General features: G+C 41.9%; 1 long non-coding RNA gene across 1 annotated transcript; it reads left to right on the forward strand.

Moving 5' to 3' along the window:
• Positions 1-17,810: 17,810 nt before the first annotated feature.
• LOC121643213 lies at positions 17,811-18,897 on the forward strand. The gene is made up of 3 exons (XR_006011060.1): positions 17,811-17,835; positions 17,934-18,035; positions 18,870-18,897. It is a non-coding gene; the product is annotated as an uncharacterized LOC121643213 (long non-coding RNA).
• Positions 18,898-23,166: the final 4,269 nt, after the last annotated feature.

Raw genomic sequence — 23,166 nt, forward strand, 5'->3', positions numbered from 1 at the left:
AATGTGATCCATTATCAGTTTGAATTTGTACAGGCATGCCATAATATTGTTCAATCATGTCCAAACATTTTAACGTTGCCTTTTGATTACTAAATTTACAGGGATGAACTATCAATACTCCAGAATATGTATCTACAGCAGTACATGCATATTTACAGTTCTGTGAGACTGGCAACGGTCCAACAAAATCCATCTGCCAGACTTGAGCAGGACTTTTTCCTCTCTGAATATGACCCTGTAGATGTTGAGGCTTGCCACGCCTCTGATGTTGACACTGTTCACATTGTTCTATGGCAGTTTTTACATCATCCTGTTTTAGATCGATTCCTCTGTCCTGAGCCCATTGCAGGGTTCCTTTAATACCCCAGTGACCGCTTTTCTGATGAGCCCATCTTGCCAACCCTTCTGTGGACTCTCTAGCAACCACCATGGTTCTAGCAACTTCATCAGCATGTTTATTATGCAGTGCTTCTGCACTATTATTAGTGGTATGTGCATCCACATGAACAACATATATAGTTATGGCTTGAGCTTTTTCCCAAATATCTTTCCACAATTCCTGCCCTCATACTTCCTTTGATTGTATCATCCAGTTATTCTTCTTCCACGTAGGCATCCATGTTAACATACCATTTACTACTGACCAGGAATCAGAATAAATTCTTGCTTGTTGTATTCCTACCTGTTGCAATACCATATGTACTGCTTTTAATTCTGCCCACTGGCTACTCTTTCCATCCCCTGTTTGTTCCAGGGTCTGTCCTATGGCTGGATTATAAGCCACAGCTTTCCACTTCCGCTTGCCTGCTGTCCACTTAGCAGAACCATCTGTAAACCATGACTGAGCCTGCTGTTCAGATGTCAAACTTCCATAAGCCTGTCCTGGCCGGACTGGAGACGCATCCATTTCAGTCACCAGGAACCTGGCTTCATCTGCTGCAGGAGCATCTGCAACCTGTTCATGCAGAGTAGACACACCTTTTTCTCCGGGTTTTACCCGTTCAGATAAATACCATTTCCATTTAATAACACTGCTTTCTTGTGCTGTTCCTATTCTATGAGTAGTTGGATTACTCAAAATCCATGACATTATAGGTATTTGTGGGCGCATAATGACCTCATGCCCCACTGTCTGAGCTTCTGTTTCTATTAAACTCCAATAACAAGCCAGCAATTGTTTTTCAAATGGTGTGTATCTTTCACCTGCAGGTGGCAGTTTCCGGGACCAGAACCCCATGGGCTTTCTGACCCGCCCTTGCTTCTGCCACAAGCTCCAATTGGCATAATCTGCTGAAGCAGACACCTGCAGTTCTACTGGACCAGATATCAGCTTTCCCAATGACACAGCCTGCTGTATAGCTTCTTTAGCTAACTCAAATGCAGTCTGATGTACACCTGTCCATTCAAACACAGCCTTTTTCCTTGTTATTGCATAGAGAGGTTTCAGGATCTGTCCCAAGTGTGGAATATGATGTCTCCAGAATCCAAACAAACCAATAAACCTCTGCAGGTCAGCCTGTGTGTGTGGGACGGCAAATGTCAATATTTTTTCTTTGGCCTTCTCAGTTATCTCTCTTTCTCCTCTGTTCCAGTTTATTCCTAAGAACTTCACTTGTTGTGCTGGGCCCTGCACTTTAGCAGGGTTTATTTCCCATCCATGTGACTGCATGTGAGTCATCACTTGTTGCAATACTGGAGCCACTTCGTCCTTATTGATCCCCTGGATCATTATGTCATCGATGTAATGGGAAATCATTATTCCCGATGGTAATTGCATTTCAGCAAGATGTTCAGCCACTATGCGATGACAAATAGTAGGACTATGCACGTAGCCCTGTGGAAGGCGAGTAAACGTGTACTGTCGCCCCTCCCGGGTAAATGCAAACTGTTCCATCCTATCCTCTGGGATAGGAATAGTGAAGAAAGCATTAGCCAGATCAAGCACTGCATACCATACACCGGGATGATGTTGAACCCGTTCTATTATGGTAAGTGAGTCAGGTACTGCAGCAGTTAACGGGGGGAGTGTGTTTGTTTAACCCCCGATAATCCACAGTCATCCTCCAGCTGCCATCTGATTTTCTGACCGGCCACAAAGGATTATTCCAAGCAGTGGAGATTGTTTTCAACACTCCAGCTTCTAAATAATCAGATATTGTCACAGTTATCTCATCATGTCCTCCTGGTATTCTGTACTGCTTTTGTGATATCACTTTTTCAGCCAGAGGGATTGGGAACGGTGCCATATGCACTTTTCCAACCCGTACAGCACACACACTTAGTGAGCGGAGTTCTTTAACTCCAAATGAGAATCTGCCCCCTCTCAGATGGAGAGTCACACCTGTCAAAATATCCATTCCAATAATGTATTCTTTAATGGGAGTGATTATAACTTGATAAATATGTGGAGGTAACGTGCCGATAGTGAGAGAGAGCTTAACTATTTTTCCTTGAACAACTCCACCACCTAAACCACTCAATGTAGCAACTAAACCTTTAAATTTATGTGGATTACCATATATAAGGGTGGCCTCCGCCCCCGTATCTACCAGAGCTTCCACTGTTTGTGTAGAATTTCGCCAATGTATACCCAACATCACATGTGGGCGTATATCATTAGCAGCCCAATTAACTAGCCGAATTGGAGGGGCTCGGCCAGTTTCCTAGTAATAATTTTCAGGTAAACCAGGATATAGGCGAGAGCGCCTCTTATCTTTTTTATCCTTTTTCTCCTTTTTCTTCTGAGCTTTGGTTTTCTTCACTCGTGCTATTTGACAGAGTTCTCCCTCCTCCTCCTCCTCCTCCTCGGAGCTCTCCTCAGGCTCCGGCTCTGCACGCCTTTCACGCACCAAGTCCGACAGCATTTCTTTCATTTCTCTCCATCCATCCAGACCAGACACACATGACACTTTAAGTCCCTTTTTAGACACAATTTCTCTTAATTCACTCGTGGGTTTACCATCTATCTGTGACACAGGAACCCCAGCTTTCACCAGAGCATTCCAGTAATCTCGGCGTGTGGGGCCACCAGCTTGTGGCTGAAATGCCTGCTTAGGTCTCGGGGTGAATTTTGGTCTGTCTCCCCTCTTGAGGACGAACATTCATGTCATCCCACTGTGCCAGATTTTCTAATTCTCTTATCATCCCTTGTACAGCAGAAGCAGGTCTGTCTACAGAATTTAACATTAATGTTAACACCAGGGATCTGTAATGTGGAGGACTGGTTTTTATCAGATGATCCCGTACTGATTTGGGCACATACATATCAGCCCATGCATCAGCCGTTCCCAGAAACACTCCTTCCCTCATCATTAACTGAGCCACCCGTTGCACAGCATCTCTGATAGTATACCAGGGCCGGGTAATTGGTGCCCAATCACCGGGCAGGCGGAACACAGTTCCGGTTGCAAGGGCGTACAAAGAAAACACAGATGCCGTGGCTCCACGCAAATCTGTCATTGCATCCCTGTATGCGGCATTAACATCAGGGTTTCTGGATAAACTGACAAATTTATGTGCATCCCCCTGATCCACATCAGTTTGATGGGCCCCTTCATCCAACAATCTTACCAGCCATGAATCCAGGGGCTCCTCCACCCCCTGCCTGAATTTTCTCCCCAGATGTGACACCTCCTCTGCAGTATAATCCTCTGTTCTTTTATAGCTTGTAGAACTTCATCATCCCTGTAAATCCTCTGAATGAACAGGTCATCCTCAGTGTAGACTACAAAGTCGCACCATTCAAATCCACTTAATAAAAGTTGCCCCTGCACCTGCCAGTAGTAGGCATGTGATTTTTTTAACTGAAGTATGTCATCAGAGACCCTGAGGTAAGTGCAGTCCACATAGCTTCTGACATGAGGACACTTCACCTCTACCAGTCCAAATGCAGGTTCAGCTTTTGGGTCGTAGATCAGACCATCTGGTGAAGCCCCAAGCCACGGCGCATCGGGATGAATGATGAAGCCACATGGGTAGTGGTTGACGTCCCTCGCCAGACAATACTCCTCTATTGCCTTAGGCTCCAGCTCGAGGCCTCTCTTCATGTCGGCAGTTTTGTAGCCTGATCGGGAGATTCGAACGGCCAAGCTTTCTGCCGATGACTGTCCTCTCACATGGCAAACTTCTCTGAAGCACATCACATGGATAAACAGTATATAATTAAACAGTATAATTATATATATATATATATATATATAAACACTATACTATTATTAAAACCAAAATGCATAAGGTCTGCTAGGCTGCGGTTTCTAAAAAAGATGTTTATATGAAGGCAAAGTTTTAAAAACAAAATCATATTTAACACAATTTCTTATTCCGACAGGATCATCATGTTTGTTTACAACTATATATCCTGTTGGGTGAAAAGTGCACATACCTAAATCTAGAGGATGTCGCACGCAGCCTCCTTAAGAGGTGCCATTCCTGCAGAGAGCTTTGCTGCCTTGTGCTCTCCTCAGTTCGGTGGGCCATGTCATGTGATGTTTCCAGAGACATCATGTGGAGTTGCTGATGATGGCTCAGTACAAAGCAGCACTTGGTGGGGCCCAAGAAGTAATTGGAGGGAGGTACAGATGGTCGTGGTGTTGCAGTGGAATGCAAACACGTTTTAGGTGGGCTCCATGCTGGGAGGAGATAGGAGAGGACACTTCCTTCTTGAACTTTGCCAAAGGCACTGTCCACCAGTGGTATAGCCCCTGAAATCCCCACGGTGGTTATAAGTGGAGCAGTGTCCCTTGGCATCTGTTCATAGGCCTCGTTCAGGTGAAGCACAGTCATGTCTGGGAGCTCGCAGGTCCGGTTTGAGGCTGCCTTGTATAAATTACTCCTGCAATTACAACATAGCGTAATTGTTTTACATGTTCAGTCAAATATTTTATGAGATCAATTCAGTATAACCTTCTGACACCTGCGTGAAGCTGGCCCCCCACCCCACGCAAAACACAGTGGAAATGGTCTCGATCGTTTGTGCTGGTTTGTGCTGAAAAGATTTTCGTTTGTGCTGTTTTAGTTTTTAAGATATTAAAACATGTTTTTAAGGTCAACCTATGTTCACCCAGCCCCCCACATTGTCCAAATTGAACAAAAATGGTCTCGATCATTTGTGCTGCGTTAGTTTTTAAGATATGACAAGTTTCTTATGGGTCAATCATTGCAGTAAACCATTACTGAATTAGTTGATGGAGTGTGTTTTGAAGGGAGCCGTTCTTGCGGTTAATTGGTCATTAATTAGTCCGGCTGATTTTTCCACTCATTCAGTGTCCGCTGCGGAGCACTGTTCTGGTACACGGTGAACTGCCTTTTTTTTTGGTAAAGATAAAGTGTGACGTTCTTATTTTGTGGGTTTTCCTGTTTCAAGACCAAGTTCGTCCATGCAACCAGTGAGTATTTAAATTTTGTTACTTCACCAATATAATAATGAGTAAACTGCATTTGTTTGGCGTGATATTGCTGCTGTTTCAACAGGGTAGCCAAATTGGGTAGGTGGCTTGGCTCAGGATCTCCAAAATCCATCAGCGTGTTTGCCCGTGATGCCGCCATACATGGGTTCCTTCCTGCCATCACACAGCTCTGTGGCTACCTGCACACGCAAGTGTCCAGACATGAAGCGCTTGGACTGACCTGTGTGCTTGGATTCATCAGTGTTTTTTATTTTGCACTTTAGGACCATCGGGCTGTTTAGTGCAGGCTCTTTCTCACACTGAATATCTAAATGACTAAGACACTCTTTACAGTAACCTTTTATAGATATATAATCTGTTGTCTGTGATGGATAGACCTAGGCTCTCTTAAATACAGATGTTCATGGGCTTTTAACTTCTTTCCAAATAAGCTCATTTATAATATGAGTCCAGATGCCAGGCTTCAAAATTCTGTATTCCCTTTTTTTTAGTTGAAGAACCCATGTCCTTATATTCCACATATTCAGGAATAAACTGCCTCCATTTATCAAATGGAACTTCAAGCTGGAAATCCTTATCTTTTAGTCCAGGAGAAAAACCTGACTCTGATGTTTCTGGGTCACTGCCTTCTGGATCCTTGGTCTGAATACTGAACCCTAAAGCTGACCAGACATCGTATCGGTTTAACTTGACGATGGTATAAAGCGCCTTTGCAGAGATCCTGTGTCCTAGCTGCTCACTCAGCTCTGTCCAGACTCTGACTCTAGGAGTGGCTATGGTTGCGTTTTCCAGGAGTTTGGCCTCTTTTGATGAGCAGAGAACTTCCAGAAGGGAATCTCTGTCTACTGCTGGTTGTTTGGGCATCTAGTTAAAACAGAGATATCTAGTTAGTTTAATCACTTTAATATTTTTTACTAATTTGCATCCAACTTTATTGAGGACTTTATTTATCCCTCAGTAGAGGAAGTTAAATAATACTGACGTCATACTCTTGTATGAGTTATAGTAAACTTTGGTAAATACTATGAAATGTTAAACATTGATTTATATTTCATATAACTTAGAAAATACATTTAAGAGGCTTGATTTGGTTGCAGCTAAGGCCTAAATAAACTTAAATGTTTTTGAATTTATTGACTTTATTATGTTATGTACATGCTGAAGCAGCCACACCTTGGGGGCCCAAAACAATGCCAGAGCCAGACAGGTCCCAGGTCCCCACAGCCTCATCTGTCCATCTGTGATAATAATCAGTGCTGGTGTCCCAGCGATCATATAACATAGTACAGTGAGGAGGGTCAGGAGGGGGGCCGTAGGGAGCATGGTGATGGATCCAGGGGGACCATTGAGCATACAGGGTGAGCAGTGACTGTGGTGAAGGTGTGAGGTCATCCAAAAGAAGCCAGAATATACGTGCATGTTCAGTTTGCATGCTGGGTGCAGAAGCAGGAGGGGTGGAAAGAAGCCATTGTCTATGTGAGGCAGAATGAATGAGACCAGAGTTGCAGTCCACTATATTTCCATTAGGGAATCTGACAGTCACTCCATCTGGAGAACAAAGAATTTCTGCTCTCAGCTTAGTGAGGATGTCTCTGCCCATCAGTGGGACTGGGCAGTGTGGAGAGGAAACATAGCGATGTTCAAAATGATATCCAGCTGCCTCGGTGGGGAGAGAAGCAGTTAGTGGCAGATATCAGTGGACCGAAGTTCAGGTGAAACAGAGGTTAAAGTGGACCATTTTGCCCCTGAATCTACCCAGCAAGTCACAAACTTTCCACCCACTCTGACGGTCATCATGGGCTCTGCCTCCTCCCCCATGACTGGATAGGCTCCTCCTGGGCATCCCTATTGCTGAGGTATCCACCCTCCAGTTCCAGGAGGAGGTGGTGGGGGCGGAGCTGCAGAGGCATAGGGTGCCTGCTGTGGGAGTGGCTGAGAGAAGGGACACTCCTTATGCCAGTGGTCGAACTGTCCACAGTTGAAACACCCCTGCTGTCCTGGCCCACCCCTTCCCTGTCCACCACGCCTAGGGCCACCCCTACCACCGCGTCCCCTGAAATTTCCCCGCCCCCTAGGAGGGCCAGAGTATGGAGGATAACAGGACTGCTGCATAGCTGGGGGAGGGGCCTGTGGAGCGACAGTCACCGGGGCCTGAAGTGGAGTAGGGGGCGTGGCTACCATCTGTTGCTTAGCTTTTTTCTCTCTGTTTACACATCATCTCTGAGTTTTGCTAACTGAAGCTTCAACACTGAGACCTCCATCTCCTCTTTGTGATTCTGCTGTTCCTTCTGCTTTTTGTCATACTGATTAAGATGATGCTTAGCAAACATGCAATAACGCTCAAAAGCTTCTGAAGGGAAAAGGTCAGGCTGGTCCCCTAATTTGTCCTTAACCTCAATAGGGAGGCCAGACTCAAACGCCTGCTTAAACCATGAACAATGGACCTCACTGCGGCTGGGGTGATGCCCCACCCTGTCAGTGTATGTAGTAATGCATCTCAGTACATAGTCCTCTGGTGTCTCTTTGTCATTTCTCTGGAAAGTCATTTTAGCTACATCACCCACAGGAGGGGGAAATGTTCTGTCAAGTGCAGCTGACCATGCAGTAGCATAAGGTCCCAAAGGGGTGTCATTAGGATGAGTAAAAGTTCCTGCCAAGTAATCAAGTTCTCTGAGAGTCAGCGTGGATGTACAAGAGGCAACCATCCCTCGCACATCTCCCAGAGCCAATTGAGTCCCTGCAGTAAGAGAAATCATTTTGTTCCACCACATCAGTCCCCCAGAAGTGAGAGCAGGCAACTTAGAAGTAAGAGAATGCATATCTGTCAAAGAATAAGGCTTGTAAACTGAGCCTCCAGCTTGGTGTTGCATCAGAGGAAAATTTCCTCCAAGTCGCTGTGGCATGTTCTGAAAGTATGGTGGGCCCAATTGTGGCTCGGTGGAAAGAGAGCTCTGCGTTTCCACTGAAGAAATGTTTTCTGTGCTTTTAAAAGTAATCAAGTCAGAAGTGGCCATGCTGGCAGAGGGAGCGGGGTCCCGAGAAGAATGCCACAAAGAAGTGGAGTCATGAGTGACCTGTTGGTGGTTCTGTCTAGAAATGTCCTCCATCTGCTGCAGAAAGGGGTTCGTGCTGGCTTTTACTGGAGTGGCACTCAAAACTCCTGCCACTGTCATAGAAAATGTTCCGTCTGAACCAGAAAGAGGTTCAGTTTGGGAGCAAGATGTGTTCTCAGTCTCCTGAGGGTGGTCTATAAGCTGACTAGTACCATCCCGTCTGTTAGAACTGTCCCTCTCATCCTGCTCCATTGATGTAGAATGGAGAAGTCCTGCAGGACTCAGTGATGGATACAAGGTAGTATGAGAAGTCAAAGAGTCTGCCCGAGCCTCCTCACAATCCAAAAATCCTCCTTTTACATTAATGATGGGCGCCTGAAGAGCAGGGCTTGGAGAGGTCTGATAAGGAGGTGGACCAGGACGGGAGGGAGAGAAGCTCGACTCCCCGTGTCTGCTACGCTGGTGTCGCTGAAGTGCATACAATGCTGTTACAGTAATATAGATATGATGAATAAAAGCTCTCCAATTCTCGGCTTCTTCAAATTTTTTCTTCTTCTTACCCTTATTAATCCTACTCGCATTTTCCATGTCTTTCTTAACAACCTCCTTAGCTCCTTCTGCCTCAGATCCTGCACATTTTAACCATATCAAAACTTTCCGAGGGTCAGGGTTTACCACATTCACCTGGCTTGTCTGCATTTTAGTCACACAATCTGACCAAAAAGAATCAAACTCTTTTTCTTTGCCTGCAATGCTTGACTGGGCTTGGTTTTTTACACAAGTTAAAAAGTTGTCTTTCTTGCCCTCCGCAGGAGGGACTTGCTCTGCTGAAATAGACATGTTTTAAAATATGGACTCTGATGTATGTGAATGGATCGTGTCCCCGAGTTTGCTACCTTCACACCACCTGCGAGATCACAGATCAACCTACTTCACCAGACCACTGGCTTATGTTAACACCGCTAGGTTTCCACCAGTGCGATGCTTCAGTCTAAATGTTCACTCAGCGTCCGGTGTGATATTCGCAAAACCCGGTTTTAATTCTCCACACAACAGAAGTCAACAATCAATGCAGTTTTATCCCCCACAGAGCAGAAAAATTTATCCAGTAAAAGTTCTGCTGTCTCAATCCTCTACTGTCCAGAATTAAATGAAGACAGCAGAGAGTTTTTTTTTTTTTTTTTTTCTCAAAACACTTAAAGCTCTGTGTTTAAAAGCCTCCCCACAATACAATTCTCCCACAATGCAGAAATATCACAATGACACATGCAAAATTACCATAGCAAAATCACTAAAGCTCTGAATACACTCACAATGAAAAAATGCCACAACGCTGCAGGCAAAAATCACCACAGAAAAATCTCTAAAGCTCTAATAACACTCACAATGTAAAGATGTCACAATACAGTATGCAAAATACCATAGCAAAATCACCAAAGCTCTGAATACACTCACAATGCAAAAATATCACAATGCTTTAAGCAAAATCACCTCCTTCTGAGCTGCTGCTGTCCGGTTCTAGAATAGGACAGCTCAATCCCACACTTTTAGGTTATTATCTTCAGTTGCTCTATGTTCTGTGTATCAAAGCCACCACAGTTTGCTCTACACACAATTTATTTATATATATATATATATATATTTTCTTCCCCACTATTATTGTTGTAATTATATATTTATCTTAATATTTATATTTATATTCATAAATTATTATTCATAAGACATTAGACAAACATAAAACATACAACGGGGTACCCCAAAACTAGAAAGGGACTGGAACCCTTTTTACTCACAGGAGGACTGAAACCTCCTGCGGTGAGGACTGGCACCTCACTTTTACAGGGACTGAAACCCTGTTTACTTGTAGGGGACTGGCACCCCTATCCTTAAAGGGACTGAAATACCCTTTTTACTCACAGGAGGACTCTAACCTCCTGCGGTGAGGACTGGCACCTCACTTTTACAGGGACTGAAACCCTGTTTACTTGTAGGGGACTGGCACCCCTATCCTTAAAGGGACTGAAATACCCTTTAACTTTTTACCATATAATGAATTGCTTTCCTACAGACTGGCTTTTTACTCACCAGAGTGAGGGTTCAGGATGTCTGATAAATTTGGTTAAAATCAATCTGCAGTATTCAGTACATTAAGTACAATAGGTTACTGCTTACCTTTGTTGTGGTGGGATCCCAGACTCAGACAACCTGAATCCTGCTCTGGATACTCTCCGTTGCCGTTCTTAGTGGATCACGTCGTGGGTCACCAATTGAAGTTTTAAAATATTCTTTGTTGGCTTTAAAAGATTTGTTCACCACCTGTAAATCAGAAGGAAGAGTGTTCAAAAATCCACATTTTTAAAAGAAGGCAAAAATACCAGAGTTTGAGTAGAATTGACAATTCTTTGTTAAGCCAGTAATAAGAAAACAATACATATCTTCTCGAGAAGGAGGCCTGTTAGCTTAGCTTCTGATCACTAATACACAAAGTGTCGGGACCCTTCGGTTCAGCCAAAAGACCCGCCTACCTAAATTATCCTCCTCATTTATAGTGATACAAAGCATTGTGGCTATGTGCGTGCATGTGGTGAGCATTCATGTGAATGTGTATTTTGCAAGGTGGTCCATCCTTCTTCCGGGAATTTGATTCCTCCAGGTCCTTCGTCTGAGGTGCGTCAGAGCTGAAAGGAAAAAGATACTATGCTCTGCTTCACTATCTTTTTCTGCCTTTCTACTGACTCCCTTGTACTTTTTCTCACAATATTCACACAAAGGCTATTCTTTTAATGATTTCTGAGTTACTGGGAAATTCCGTTCTGCTAGGAGTGAATAGATAAGCAAAGAGATACAAAAATATTTACGATTTACTCCCTAGTGGCCATCTAGAACATTGTCAAGGCCGCTAATTGTCAGCTGTTTTCTCAGTATTGAACTCAGTAACCTTATATGAGTTTATGTGAATACACTATCTGTAACCTGCAAAGCAATGATGACAATTAAGCTGTAGTTCTATTAAAAGCAAAGCCTAATGCACGTTACTAAAATCTAAGGATAAAATGTAAATGAATAAATGAATAAGAATGCTTAAATGAGTAAATGAATAATAAATGAGTAAATGAATCAAAATGCTTATAAAATATTTGCAACAATGCCATCAACAACTTAAAGTTATTACCAAGTATTCTCATTAATCTGTTAAGAATAATTAAGTAATTATTACCAAGTATTCTCATTAATCTGTTAAGAATAATTAAGTAGTTATTACCAAGTATTCTCATTAATCTGTTAAGAATAATTAAGTAGTTATTACCAAGTATTCTCATTAATCTGTTAAGAATAATTAAGTAGTTATTACCAAGTATTCTCATTAATCTGTTAAGAATAATTAAGTAATTATTACCAAGTATTCTCATTAATCTGTTAAGAATAATTAAGTAATTATTACCAAGTATTCTCATTAATCTGTTAAGAATAATTAAGTAGTTATTACCAAGTATTCTCATTAATCTGTTAAGAATAATTAAGTAGTTATTACCAAGTATTCTCATTAATCTGTTTAGAATAATTAAGTAGTTATTACCAAGTATTCTCATTAATCTGTTAAGAATAATTAAGTAATTATTACCAAGTATTCTCATTAATCTGTTAAGAATAATTAAGTAATTATTACCAAGTATTCTCATTAATCTGTTAAGAATAATTAAGTAATTATTACCAAGTATTCTCATTAATCTGTTAAGAATCTAGTGCAGTCAAATGAAAGAATGAAACATCCAAAGTTGCACATTTTGACAATTTTCAGTCATCTGGGTGTTTTATACTAAATATATGTGAATTCCCAAGAAAACCTAATTGGTTTGTCTTTGTATTCATTAGATGAACCTCTTTTGCATTCTGCTAAGTTGCTGCATCTAAATAAGAATGATAGCTGTATAAAGTCTGCACTGTATAAACTGAGAGTATTACCACATTTTACTTACTTCCTTACTTAAGAGACACAAACATGTTTCAGATTTTTACTAAAAACTTTATTGAATCCTGGATTAAAACAAGGAAGAAGCTGGATAATGAAATTGTCGGTGGCTATCTTCCAAACACAGTTACATTCCTCTAAAAACACACTACACCATACTTCTCTGTAAAGTGAATTATTTGTCCAGTTTTCTTTATAATAAAACGCTGCATATCGGACAAATCACCAACCAGCATTTTCGTGGAGTTTAATGAACAGTTTGACCTTTTAAAATATTACTTAGCCTTTAGAAACCAAAGCGGCACAAACCAACATTTTTATATCGTGTTAAGTGTTTATTATTAATGCAGCTGGAATGGTGGGCTTGAGTAATCAGTCTGAGAAAACGCAGTCTGAACACAAGATGCTGCTTTTTATTGCCAGTTGGCATCACAGTCACAGAACATGCTTCGTCTAAACCGTACCACTTCACCTCAGACCCATCACGCTCCCCGAATAACTTTAACTTGTGGTCACCCAAAACAAAAATTAATCTCTTCTTCCATTCTTCCCACACTATAAATTAAACGTCCTAATTTCAAAAGTGACTCGTACAAAAAAACTCACATTTTATTTTAGCACAAACCAGCACAAACGATCGAGACCATTTTTGTTCGATTTGGACAATGTGGGGGGGCTGGGTGAACTTAGGTTGACCTTAAAAACATGTTTTAATATCTTAAAATCTAAAGCAGCACAAACGAAAGTTTTTCCTGCACAAACCAGCACAAACGATCGAGACCATTTCCACTGTGTTTTGCGTGGGGTGGGGGGCCAGCTTCACGCTGGTCCTTCTGACCTGCCAAACTTTGGAGTAGACTTTATTCTTAAGAAGTTGTTCACGCTGCTTGTTGGTTTGGTATCATCTACCATGTACTATGTACTCACTGCATCTATGCCTTCTCTTGTGCCTCACTGTTAACAAGCTGTGTGCGTTAAGAAGAAGAGTGTGCATGTGTGCATGCTTAATAATAATAATAATAATAATAATGGATTAGATTTAAATAGCGCTTTTCAAGGCACCCAAAGCGCTTTTACATTGTGTGAATCCATTATTCATCCACTCCTCACTCATACCTGGTGATGGTAAGCTACGTGCGTAGCCACAGCTGCCCTGGGGCAAGCTGACGGAAACGTGGCTGCCAGTCTGCGCCTACGGCCTCTCCGACCATCACCGAACATTCATCCACACATTCATACACCAGCGATGCCAACACTGGAGGCAAGGAGGGTTAAATGTCTTGCCTAAGGACACAACGACAGATGACTGCGGGAGCGGGAATCGAACCGCAGACCTTCCGATCATTGGACGACCTGCTCTACCGCCTGAGCCACTGCTCAGCTTATAAAGGGAAATTCAATGAAACAGACAAAGGAAAATAAATGAACTATTCTATGTGTAATGTATTACCGGATTCCTTCAGCCAGTCTTCTTTCTTTGGGTCTTGCTGATACTATCACCATCTGATTGGTCGGACCAGGTTTGAAGCCCTGTAAAGAAATGTAAATGTTAAAGATGATGTTTTTCTATGTGTGTAACTAACAACATTATGTTAAAAAATTTGGATTTTTCACCTGAGTACGAGGTTTGTGCCACTGCTGTTCAGAATGTGTGCAGCTTTGTGTTGGGGGTACAGCTGTAAGTCCCTTCTGGCTGTAATCAGCAGACTGATACAGCAAGGCTGCAACATGATTGCACAGGGCAAGCCCAGCAACACATGAACACTGGTACGTCAGCAGCTCAACAGGTTTAGTGTCTTTGAGAACCACCTGTAAAAGAAGTTGATAGAAACAGTACCATGTGAAGTGTTTTTATATCCATGCAGTGAATGATAGCCCTAAAACTGGTATGACTTATAAAAACACAGCAACTAAAGTTGTTAAACTTGTTATATGTTTCAGCCAAATATTCTTATATGTTAAAATACTGAATAGATATAAAATACTGAATTATTTTTGTCTAGTGTTCATTTCTGTAGTACCATTAACCTGCCAGGGGGTCTACAGATGGAAATTAGCCTTGAGCTATATTTACATTTGACTGAATGTTCATTAATATGCATCGTTTCCCATTATTTCGTCTACATGAAAAAAAACTCCTGACAATAAATGTAGAGCTACATAGTTCCCATCACATTAATAAACCAGAGTAGAAAATGCCTCTGAACGACAGACATTAACAGCAAAAATTACAGCAGCATCAAAACCCAGAACTGCAACTAACTGCCGTTTGAGGTGATATTTAATAAGTAAATTCTTCCCGCTGCTCCCATTTCCCTACACTCAATGAATGCGGCTTCTGGCTCTTTTTCATGGATCTGAAGCACTTTGCCCTCACTGTCACTTCTGTCTCACTCTTGTGGGAAACTGAGGAAGAGAAGCAGTAGTGACTTATTAGCAAATGGTGCTAACCAAAGAACACACAATATAAGTAGCAAAGCATTACTATATGTCAAAAACAGACCAAACATATTTCTGTGTAAAATGTGAGCTTAATATTTACTGTTCTTACTACACGGTGTCATAATCACATTAACACGTTGACTAGCTGCCTGTCTTCTTATGATGCTACCTTCGAGCTACCACTGTTAGCGAAACACTTACCTTCATAATCGTGTATAAAGTTGGTGATAAACAACTTAAAGCCTTTAATCCGCTTGTTTGCGGACGTCGTCGTATGCTTCTGGAAAATCCTGTGGACATCGTCCACGTTGATGGAGGCAAGTCTTGAAGACAACGGGTAAAAAACACCATGGTCGAATCCCAAATGGAACACTTGAGCCACTCTGCACTCACGGTGCGCGCTCCCGCGAGGGGCTCGAGGGTTCAGTGGTATTGTGAGTGATCAAGGGATGATGGCGGACATTTTTGAGCCCTTTCTGCCCCCCTTTCCATAAGTCAGCATCGATGCCAACTTTCGCTAAGGAATTACCCATAAATCACTGCGATGTCACGTGAAACACGGAGTTACCGAGAGAAGCCGACGTGGTGAAACATGTTCTTCAGTAATTGTGGCGCTGGGTCGTTATATTTTTCGCCGTTTAATTTCCCCACGGCGGCGTTTACAGGAGCTTCCTGACCTCTACTATATATACTATTATATATATTGTGTGTGTATATATATATTATATATACTATATATATATATATATATATATATACTACAATATTGAATTTCCCTTTGGGATTAATAAAGTATTTTTCATTTCATGTTCATTTCATTTTCATTTCATTTTTCATTATATATATATATATATATATATATATTATATATTATATATATCTATATATATATATTAATATATACTATATATATATATATATATATATATATATATATATATATATATATATGTGTGTGTATGGCAGTCTCTCTCCTTGCAGTGCAGGTCTCAAAGTGCTGTCCCAATCCTATTTAAAGCATTTTCGAGCCCTTGTGGCCTGTCACCCTCGACTCCTCACGCAGGTGATGTCATTTAGTCATCAGGGGCTCAGGGCGACACGCGTGGCTCAAGTTTTCGGTTTGGTGATTGGGGGAAAATTCACCGCTTTGGCAGCTGTCTAACCAGGAAGTAGTTGGGCTGGCTTATCGTGACCCGCGGAAGAGATTGCGCATAAAGCCCATTGTGTGTGTGTCAGAGCAGGTCTGCACCCACTCCGCGCCCACAACCTGTTACACCACCAACGTTTGAGCAGCTGCACAAAATGGACAACGGTGAGGATGGACGCTCAGTCACAGTGAGCAGTGTGTTGGGGAGGCTTTTTCATTTTATGAAGTCAAATGTTAATCTGTATAATTTACTTAAATGCACATTTTGTATTGAATCACATTTTATCAGAAAAACTATCTGACCCATGACTCATAGATTAAAAAAAATCAGCGCCCCCATTTGAGAGCCAGATCAAAATTGTTGTGTGCACCGCTGGTGATGATATAAGGCTAACATTATAAGCTAAAGGCAATGCTGCCCTGACAAACATTTGTATCACTTGACTCTCTTTGTATCACATGGCTCTCCTACATTTGCCCCTCTAGAGAAAGCACGAGAGATACCTGGAGAAGTTCACCAAGCTAGCTATTCAGAAAAGGAAGCATGAGGAAGATCCGAATGACCAAGCAACACCCAAGCAGCTGAAACTGTGGGATACACCTCGTGTAACACAGAAAGGTGTGGATGAGCGTCTTGTTGATTTTGTGGTTAATGACCTGCAGCCTCTGAGTGTTGTAGAAGAACAGGGTTTTCAACGTCTAATTAAATACCTCCAACCCGACGCATCTGCCATGGTTCGCAATACCATGAAGAGCAGAATTGACAAAGCAACTACAGAGATGAAAGAGAATCTCAAGGCGGCGATGCATGATGTGGAGTTCATAGGGACCACCACTGACTGCTGGACAACAAACAGAAAGGGCTTCATCGGTGTCACAGCCCACCGGATACATCCTACAAGTCTGCAGCGGTGCTCTGCTGCATTAGCATGCAAGCAGCTGAAAGGACCACACAACTTCACTGCACTTGCAGATGCTCTGACTAAGATCCATACAGGTATGTAGGCTATTGGTAGGTTTAGTAGCATTTTCCTTGAGTCCAATCCAGTTTAAATATTTAGGCTTGTTGTCATTAATTTTAATACTTGACATACTTAACTCTGAATATCTGGATTCTTAACTGTTAATGTGTGCAATCATCAAATTTCCTGTGGTGTCGTATCGGTATGCCTTTTTTTTACCCGTCTGTCTGTCTAGAGTTCAACATCAGAGACAAGATTGTGCGTACAAAGACAGATAGTGGGTCCAATTTTCTGAAAGCCTTCAGAGTGTACGGTGTCGATGATGAAAACAACAATGCAGAACCATTCGGGGCAGAGCCAGATGAATCAGGTGAGTGTTGCATCATATTGGTTTGTGAAGATGACATAACTATTAAGTGTTTGGATATCTTGAAAAACACCCTTGAATGCTAATTAATATTTTATTAATAAGGAGAGGAGGATGGTGAAGAGATCACGATGGAGGCTGTTGAAGCCGGCCCCTTGCTGGAGCAGGATGATGGCCTGGAATACCAACTGCCAAAGCTCCATCGCTGTGCCTGTCATCTTCTGAACCTGGTGGATGATTGATCGAGTTTATGGATCCAAGGGATGACATGTAAGTTTGAACACTTATTCTCAACACGGTCCTTTGATATTCGCAGGTGGCAACAGTTGATGTCCAAGCAGTGAATGAAGACCGGATCTACGTAAAGCTCTCTCGCTCATCGTTTGCAAAGTGCCAGGCTCTCTGGAACAAGAGCAGCAGATCCACCTCAGCTACAGAGATAATTGAAGAACACTGCAGACTCCAGCTCCTGAGGCCTTGTGAAACAAGGTACACTTTGCATTTTGAGACGTGTTCAACCCTTTCAATCTGTTTCAGATGTAAATCACTATACAAATATAATGTAACCCCTTTTTTATTGTTACAAGGTGGAATTCTCTCTTCTATGCTGTTGAGAGGATTGTACGGATTGTGAAAGAACAAGGAGAAGCAGCCATTGCAGCGATCTGCAGCACGCTGAAGATTCCGATGTAAGTTTACTTTGCACTACCACTAGGGCTGCACAATATATCGTTTGAGCATCATCGCAATATATTTGTGCGCAATAGTCAAATCGCAGGTCAAATCGCAACGTAGGAGGCAAATTAACTTGTGTGTTCTTATCTAATTTCAAAGGTACCTGACATACATTGTGCACAGTGATCCACCACTCACTTACTTAGTTTGGCGAAGAACAAACTTTTTGTGGTAAAACACAATTTACATTTGTACATATTAAAACAAAACGTACTTAGGTCCTAGCAGATTAAAAGCAGGCAATGAGAAATAACAATACGAACAACTAACAGAAAAAAAAAACAGACTTGCAACATTTAGAAAGTTAAGATCAGTGCAGGTTCATTGTCAACAAGATGGCAGAACTTAAAGTGCTGTTCAAGTCATCTGCTGAAATTCTTGTATCTTTTCATATTGAAATATATATCGCAATGTATATCGCAGGGTTGGAAAATATTATAATGCCAGTTTCTTCCAATACCGTGCAGCCCTAATTACCACCTAACTGTAGGGTCGGCTGGTGTAAGTAAATGTGTAAGAGATCATCAACAAGAGCAGCTAGCTTCTTTATTCACCATCTTTTCAGGTGATATATTCTTCCCTGCTGTTCTACCAACACTAAAGGTGATGACCTGCAGTGCTAACTTATAGTGCCACCTAGTGGCCTAACAGGGAGTAGAACTAAGTAATAATGCTATAATGCACTTGCAACGAACACAGCACAAACTTTGCATAGTTTTAGGTGTTGTGGGCATGTAATGTTTGACTGTTTAGACACTGATGGTTTTGTGTATCTGTATGTTTCTCAGGTTCAGTCCTGCCGAGATTGCTTTTCTCAGAATATGCAAAGACCATGAGCCCAGTTGCAAAAGCAGTTGATGTTCTTTAGGGTGAGGCAAATGTGCAGATGGGGTGGCTTGTACCCTCCATCACACTGCTCAAGTCCAAGCTCCAGAACCTTCACACTACCTCCAAGTACTGTGGGCCATTGGTGGATGCTCTTCAAGCTGGGCTTGAACGTCGCTTTGGAGAGACGCTTGCTGATCCAGAGCTGATTGCTGCTGCCATTCTTGTCCCCAAGTTCAGGACACGCTGGACTACTGATGAAGGCATCATTAAATGTGGTATGTGCTGCTTTCTTTTAGGGGCGTCCCGAATCCCGATACAACTTTTTCACTTCTGAGACAATACCGATATCACAGCCTTCAGGATTGAGTGATACTGATATCAGTCCGATAAGATATCAACATAAATCATACACACTTTTACCCGTTTTGTAGTGTGGAATATGTGAACGGCATGATCAACTGATATTACTCAAACATAGAACAATATTTAGCAACAGTAAGCATGAGGGAAAAAAACTGACCAATTTATTATTAACCATTTATTATTAACCAAACGCATGCTGCATCCGAGCGCTGCTGGAAAGAATTGCTAGACCAGAATTCAGGGTGGAGTGGACTGCTTATATATCGGAGATTTTTGATGCAGTCCGATATAATCCGATTATTTTTTGCAGATATCAGACCTATTTCCGATATCGTATCAGGACACCCCCTATTTTCTTTTATTGTATTGTTATATTTTTTAAATTATGTTTAATATTCTTAACACCCTAAAACTCACTCCCCTCACATCTATATTTACATTCAACCAAAGTGGATATAAATATGGTATAAATTCCACTTATAACCCCACAACCCTTCCCTACCTCCTTCTCCACACCTCCATCCATAGTCCTTCATTTCCTTGCCCTCCCTTGCTCAGTCCCTCCCTCTTCTGTCCATCCCCTTCTCTTGTATTCTAATTTTGTTTCTTCATTTGGTTTTATATCCCCCATAGGCCTTGACTACATCAAAACCCACCTGAAGGAGCAGAGTAGTGCAGCACAGTCAGGTGACTCTCTGTCGTCAGCAGAAGAGGAGGACTTCTTTTTGTCAATCAAGCAGACAGATCAACGGGACGGTAACACCAAACAACTAGAGTCCTACCTGGCCAGTCCAACTGATACCATGGACATCCTAAAAACATTTCCATCTGTGTGCCACCTGTCTCTTAAGCTCAACACACCACTACCTGCCTCAGCTGCCTGTGAGAGGCTTTTTAGCACAGCAGGAATGATTTTTAGACCCAAGAGGGCTAAGCTACTTTCTGAGAACTTGGAAAACCTGCTTCTCATGAAGCTCAACAAAAGGTTTTGTTAAATTTGTCTTGTTTACCATGCCTTCACATTAAACTCGCATAGAGGGATGGAGTGATGCAGTGCAGAGGTGGAGAGGGGGTTTAGTGCTGTGTAGGTGTAAACATGAGTACCATATGAGGAGCACAAGTATTGTCTTTAATGTGAAGGGTTTTTCATTGATCTTCACTGAATGCATGGTGTGCAACTTTTTCTTTTTTCCATTTTCAATTTCTTTGGCAGGAAGATTTCACAGTGTTTATTGTAATGGAAAATAGCCAGAGAAGCTTATTTTCATCTGTAGTTCCTGGGTGTGCCACTTACAAAAACACACCTGTACAGTGTTAAACATTTGTTACCTGATGTATTAAAAAAGTGCTATTAAATAAAGTTGCTTGAGAGTTGGGCCTTAAGCATGATTTGTGACAGTTTACATTGAGATACTAGACAGCGGTGGTTGTTGAAACAATAACATTGCTAAAGTAGAATCCATATAAATTATTCTGTGTTTAATAGCTTTGCAGAAAGTGAATCACGCAATAGAAATACTTTTTACTTTTAAAAATACTTTTGAGTACATTTCAGAGCCTGTACTTTTTACTTTTACTTGAGTAGATATTTGGATCAGTACTTTTTACTTTTACTCAAGTTGTTTTTTTACATTTGTATTTTACTTCTACTCAAGTAAGAAATGCAGGTACTTTTGCCATCTCTGCTTAGAATTCATTGGTTGGACCACACACAGACACACACACCAATTGTCAGATCAGAATTAGTTCAGATTGACGAGGTGAAAGCCAAATCATCCCACTCCTCATCCTTCAACGCTTACATTCATGTTTCAGATGTTGTGGCTGTAGGTGAGATGGCCAAAGTGTTAATACTTGCACATCAAGCATATATTGTCATTTATTTCACCACATTTTTTCCTTTGATTGGTGGTCATACTGGTGACATCCCTGGTCCTAGCATATCTTACAACAATACTAATACCTTTACTTTCTCATTACAGGTATTGGCCATATTTGCAGAAGATGTGTGAAAAGTTCCCTGAGCTTCAGCCTCTTACAGAGATGAAGCCTTTTCTCTCTGTAACGCATGCTAAGCCTCTCACTGGCAAATGTGAGTTACAGTGGCAAGTTAAATGTTTGGTTCACACTGTCTTTCAAACACATTGCTGCCTTCTCTTACGCATGACGCATAGCACCATATTCATTTTTTTAGGCACATTTCTTCATTGGGACGTAAACCGTAGTCCATGTTAGTAACATCATTTAGTTCATTACATGCAGTCCTACTGAGACATTGTCTAGAGATACACTTGCTTTAAACCACACAGTTGTGTGTGCATGTAATCAGCATCCACATAGTTGTGTAAGAAATGTTATCTAATGTGGTAAAAAGCAAGTTTATACATGCCGCTTGGCATTCTGAACGATGGACTTCCAATATGACATGGATCTAAATACAGTCCAAACATGAGTTTAAAGTAGTCCTTGAGCAGACTTTTAAATATTAGCTGGGTTCTACATATAAGAACATAAATACAGAAACACATCTGATAAACTACAGTGACGTGGGTCAGGAGCCTGGCTGTAAAGCTAAGAAACATATTTGCTGTGGAACAGGTGACGGGGGGGGCAGAAACCAGGAAATACAACAGGTGAGGAGGTGGAACAGGTTCATAGTTTTCTCTCGAGGGCAGCTTTGACCACATGACCAAATCAGGTAGGTAAGCTTTTAATACATCATCAGATTACAAAATAGATTCTAATATATATATAAAATAAATAATCGTACCTCAGGGGACGGTGCTGGCCCCCCTCCTCTTCACACTCTACACCTCAGACTTCTGTTACAACTCAGAGCTGTGTCACATCCAGAAGTTTGCAGATGACACATCGTGGGGTGTATCAGGGATGATGGAGAGGACGAGTACAGGAATCTGGTCAGTGACTTTGTCACCTGGAGTCAGATGAACCATCTCCAGCTTAACACCTCAAAGACTAAGGACCTGGTTATTGACTTCAGGAAGTCCAGCCCACAACCACGTCCAGTGACCATCAGGGACGACAAGGTGGAGATTGTAGACAACTACAGGTACCTCGGGTTGTGGCTGGATAACAAGCTGGACTGGACATGCTGTACAGATCACCTGTACAAGAAGGGCCAAAGCCGTCTGTACTTCCTGCGAAGACTGAGATCTTTTAACATCTGCAGGAAACTCCTGTGGATGTTCTATCAGTCTGTGGTGGCTAGTACGCTTTTTTATGCTGTTGTCTGCTGGGGGGGTAACATGACAAAAAGGTGTGCTAACAGGCTGGAAAAAACTCATCAGGCGGGCGGGCTCTGTGGTTGGCATGAAGCTGGACTCCCCAGTGACAGTGGCAGAGAGGAGAACACTAAAAAAAAAACTACTGGCTATTGTGAATGATGCCAGTCACCCTCTACACACTGTCATCAGTGCACAGAGAAGCCTGACCAGTAACAGGCTGCTCCTCCCCAAGAGTAGGACCAACCAGAGACTCCTTTGTCCCCCGAGCCATCAAACTGTACAACTCTGCATTAGGCAGGAGGGGGAGAAGGAGGGAGGAGAGGGAGGTGTGCAGTCCGCCTGATACAACACATGCACAATAACCCATACAAACAGTTGCTATAACTTATACGTGCAATAGTGAACTGGGAATCTGTACCACCTCTACTGTGTGCAATGCTTGTTTATATTGTTTTATTAACTTATCTTATTATTGTTATATTTATTGCATTCTATTTGCCTCTATTTTGCTTTGTACCTGTATATATTGTGTCTTGAGCTTGTCCTGCTTTACTGTTGGTGTTGTATTGCTACTGGTACCCAAATTTCCCTGAGGGCTCTCTGAAGGGATTAATAAAGTATTTCTATTCTATTCTATAACTTAAAATTT

The sequence above is a fragment of the Melanotaenia boesemani genome, chromosome 7, assembly GCF_017639745.1.
Source record: "Melanotaenia boesemani isolate fMelBoe1 chromosome 7, fMelBoe1.pri, whole genome shotgun sequence".
Lineage (NCBI taxonomy): Eukaryota > Metazoa > Chordata > Actinopteri > Atheriniformes > Melanotaeniidae > Melanotaenia > Melanotaenia boesemani.